This window comes from Apium graveolens, chromosome 4 (assembly GCF_009905375.1).
Source record: "Apium graveolens cultivar Ventura chromosome 4, ASM990537v1, whole genome shotgun sequence".
Classification (NCBI taxonomy): Eukaryota; Viridiplantae; Streptophyta; class Magnoliopsida; order Apiales; family Apiaceae; genus Apium; species Apium graveolens.
In genome coordinates this window covers 223063280-223068359 of record NC_133650.1, presented here as the reverse complement: position 1 = coordinate 223068359, position 5080 = coordinate 223063280, and positions in this window count along the sequence as shown.

Here is a 5080-nt window from a genome sequence, read left to right as displayed (position 1 = left end):
AATAGTCATACTGAAAGTCATGCTAGTACAAATAATTGTCTTGCCGAAAGTTACACTGGAAGAGGATTGTCTTGCTAGTTCAATCAGATAGTCTTGCTAGTTCATTTGATAGTCATACCGAAAGTCATACTAGCTCAACTGATTGTCTCACCGAAAGTCTTGCTAGTTCAAAAGGATTGTCATGCTAGCTCTATTCTATTCGGTTGATTACTTAAAGACAGAAGCAGCCATTCAACATTTTTAAGAACAGAAAAGAAGTCAAGAACATACAGAGAGAAAAAGCAGCCAAATATTTCATCTTATCTGCTAATTCAAGATCACAATTTCTAGTTTGTAATGTTAAATCCAATCAACTAGAAATCATTCTCTTGTTCTTGTGTAACAATCTAGCGGATCAAAATCCCTAGAACTTAATCTCAAATTGCGTTTAGCATTTGAATCTTTTTATTACAAAAATAGAAAAAGTTCATGTCGAATTTATTCTAGATTTGTGATAATTAATTTGAGATTAATTCCTTGTAATCGATACAGTTGTTGTAACACCTTTCAAGTTTAATAATATTTTTATTTAACTTGAATTTTGTTTCACATTTTTTATTCCGCATTTAATTCGATTATTCGGTACTGTTTGTATTCAACCCCCCTTCTACAAACACATTGGGACCTAACAATTGGTATCAGAGCCTTCTGATTAACGAACAAATCAAGATCCTAGACTTTTGTGATTTTTCAACTCCTTGAATTTTTATTCATTCAAAAATTCATAATGACTTCACAAAAAGTTGGAACCGTTAAAATTCCACAATTTGATAAAGAGAATTATATTATGTGGAAGAAGAAGATGCTCTTATTTTTACAAGTGGCAAATCCCAAATATTCAAACTTGTTAAAGAAGGGGATAAAAACTCCAATGGTTATTGAACCAGAGGTGATAGTAGATGATGTTGTGATTACCAAAGCTAGAACATATCCAAAAGAGCCTGAAGATTTTACTCCTGCTGAGAAGGAAGAAGCCTCCTTGGATGCCAGCCTTCAATTAATATTAATCGATTCCCTTGATCCCTTGATGAACAGAAATGTGATGAACTGTAAAAATTCCAAACACATGTGGGAAACTATTGAGGTGATTAATGAAGGCACAGAGGAAGTTAGGGAGAACAAGTTGGAGATCCTAACCTCTGAGTATGAATATTTTAAATCAAATCCAGGAGAAGGAATTACTGAAGTGTTTGAGAGGTACAATGCGTTGATCAATAACCTGAACATAAATGGGAAATATTATTCAATCAGGGAGGTCAACAAAAAGTTCCTTTTAACACTGCCAACTCATCTTGAACATAGAATCACTGCCATTAGAGAAGCTAGAGATCTGAGTGAGATTTCTTTGGACAGGCTCTATGGAGTGTTAAAAACCTATGAGTTGGAGCAGATTCAACAGAAGGAAGTCTACGGGAAGGATAGAATGGTCAGCACATCTACTGCACTTGTAGCTGAAGGTCAACAACAACAGCAATCTCAACAATTGGAGAGAATGGTACAGTGTTCCAAGGCTGAGGAAAATATGTTAGTAGCAGAATAAGATCCTCCTACTACAAATCAATCAAGTGATGATTTTTATTCCTTGGAAGAGCTGGAGCAATTGGAAGACGAGTCAATGGCCCAAATTGTCAAGAGATTCTCCCATGTTAGATTCAAGAGGAATCCCAAGCTTAAGTACAAGTCCAACTACAACAAATTCCATAAAGGTGGATCTTCATCCTCTAACACCAGCAGTGGTGGATACAAAACAGGGATGGTTGATCGGAGCACCATCAGATGCTATAACTGCAATGAGTTGGGACACTTTGCCACAGAATGTAGGAAGCCAAAGCAAGTAAGAAAGAACTCTGAAAGGGCTTATCTGGCAAAGGGAAGAAGCTGGGATGATACTTGATACCAATGTGCTTTGTCCTTGAATGATGCACAGGATTTTTAGTGATAACAATGGCACTTGTGTTGTCACGGAAAATTAGAATCTTGTTCACATGAAAACCATAGTCCAATAGCTGATATTTCATCTACAGAATCTGTGACCAACAATTACCAGCAGCAATATACTCAGCCTCAGATGTGGAGGTGGAAACTGAATTTTATCTCTTGTTGAACCAGGACACAAGCTTGTTTCCTAGAAACTGACCCGTTCCTGTTGTACTTTTCCTATCTATTTTACAACCTGCATAATCTGCATCTGAATAACCAGTTAGCTCAAAACTAGAATCTCTAGGATACCAAATGCCAAATTTTGGTGTTCCTTTGAGATATTTGAAAATTCTCTTAGTAGCTACTAGATGAGATTCTCTAGGATCATCTTGAAATCTAGTACAAAGACAAGTAGCAAGCATTATATCTGGCCTACTGGCTGTTAAATACAAAAGTGAGCCAACCATGCCTCTATAACTTGAAATGTCCACAGACTTTTCAGTAGTGTTCAATTCTAGTTTAGTGGCAGTGGTCATGGGAGTTTTTACAGATGTGCAATCCATCAAGTCAAACTTCTTTAAAAGATCATAAATATATTTGGTTTGACTTATAAATATTCCATCACTAACTTGCTTAACTTGTAAACCAAGAAAGTAAGAACCACCATGCTCATTTCATATTTACTTTGCATTAATTTAGAAAACTTTTTGCAAAGTTTTTCATCTGTAGAGCCAAATATAATATCATCTACATAAATCTGAATAAGTATGCTAGAGCCATTAGCATTTCTAAAGAAAAGAGTGTTATTCCCAAACAATCTAACAAAGAATTACAGAAGGGGGGTTGAATGTAATTCTTGTTTCTTTTTGAAATTAAGAACAGTTCTATCTTTTATATATATAACTGTGTTTGATCTAGCTAAAGTGTCGAATGAAATTATTGAAGAAATCAAACACAAAGTAATCAAATACAAGTATTTAAAAACTTTCTGGTGGATTGAACTTTTCCACCAGAGATATATATATAATCGAGAACTCTGTGATGCAAGAATTGCACACAGCTGCTTACAAGTAGAACTTACAAAAAATAGAGAAATTCTTTAAAAATACAACTTTTTATATATCTCTGGTAAATTGCTTACTGACTTGATATTATTCTACTTGATACCCTTGGTTTATATATCACCAAGTTACATGATAAAAAGACAAATAAATAAGACAAAATTTTTCTTAGTCTAATTACATGCTTCTTCATTTCTCTATCCAGCATCTTTGAATATTTTCAGGTTATCATGGAAATGGAAATGCTTATTTGTTCTCTAAAATCTGTAAATAGGATGCCACATTCCATTTGCATCTAATCAACTCATATGACTATCAAGTCACTATCAACTACTATTTGAATTTAAACATCCGTTGAAACTTCATTGGATCATCCATTAAAACTATGTTGAATCATCCGTCGAAGCTTTACTAGATCATCCATTGAATATTACTTGGGTCATCCGTCGAAGCCTTGTAGAATCATCCGTTGAAAGTCTTTCATAACAGTTAACTCTATTTCACATATGTAAAATTACAATACATCTAATATTTATAATTAGCCAACTTATTTTGCATATCAAACTAGTAGTCAATATGACTTTGAATATCCTATAACTTTTAGACTCTTTAAGGTATTGTAGAATACAGAAATGTGTTACAAGACTTATTGATACATAAGTTACTCTCTCAATGGATGTTGAAGTGATCATCCGTTGAAAGCTACAATTACACTGAATTAAATGTACTAAGGTGTCTTATTTAAGTTATCATCAAGCACACAATATATTCCTAACAATCTTCCTCAATTTATGTATACTGGAATTGTAGGCATAAATGAAGAGAAACGTGATGATAACAAAATACCTTATGAATACAGACTGATTTATAGTAGATAAAATTATCAAGTGCTAAAATTATTGAATACTACACAGAGGAAGGTTTGTAGAGAATCTCACAAGCCATATTCAAGGTGTTTCTCTAGATTGAGCAAATTTAACTTATTTCCTTGACTGTCTGAACTTCTTTCCCAATTTCTCATTATTTTCTTCAATCTGATGTTGAAGTTACCTGTAGAATTCAGATTCATCTTCATTTGTCTGATCCAGCATTTCTTGCATCTCCATAAGAGTTTCATTGCTTGAAATTTTTAGCTGATCTTCTAATCTGAAGAATCTTCTGGTGGATTTCTCATCCTTGAACTCCATCAACCAGTATGGCCTCAAATGCACTTTATTTCTTATGTATGGAATTGTTAAGACTTTAGGAGTGTATTTGGGCCTCTCCAGTTATTTCTTATCTCCTTAATTTTATTCAGTATCATCTTTTTGGCAACAATGTTGAATCCAAAGTTCTTCTTTATTGAGGAGAAACTCTTTACTATAGTAGAATAGACTTCATTGAGAATTCTGTGAAGAGGCCAATTTAGCTCTTTTTCACCCTTATACCTGAAGACCAATCTCTCTGGAACATACTTGTAAGCATCAATAGCTCTTACTTCTTCTAGCTCATACAGATAGAGGTCTATGTCTAAAAATTTCTTTGATGTCACAGATGAAGATTTGATCTCCCTTGTTGACAGTTGGTCTGGGTTTGGCTAAGGCTTTAGATTGAAGTTTGACAGGTTTGGCATTTTTGATTGCTCTTGACTTTCTTTTCTTTGGTTTAGGTAGGAGTGGGATGTTTAGATCAGGGAGTGATAGGCTTTCCCAATCTATAGGTTCATCTTTGGGAATTAATGGTTCACCATGGAAATTCATGTCAAAATAAACCTTGAATTCAGCCTACTCCACTGTGGGCATGACTGGTTGACTTGTAGTGGTAGATTGGGTTAACATGTACTCTTCCTTATCTTCATCAAAGTCTAGCTTCCTCTTTGGTCTGAATTTCAGTCTTAGTTTCTTTGTCTACTTTGGTTCTTCTTGCTTTTCTTCATGCAGAGACTCGACTATCACAGTAGGCATTTCAGATTCTGTAGTTGCAGGCTTCTTAGCTTGGTTCTAGGCATCTAAGGCAGCTTGCCTTTGCTGTTGCTTGAGCCTCACCTTTTCTTCGTTCTTAGCTTCTGCAAACTGTGGAGG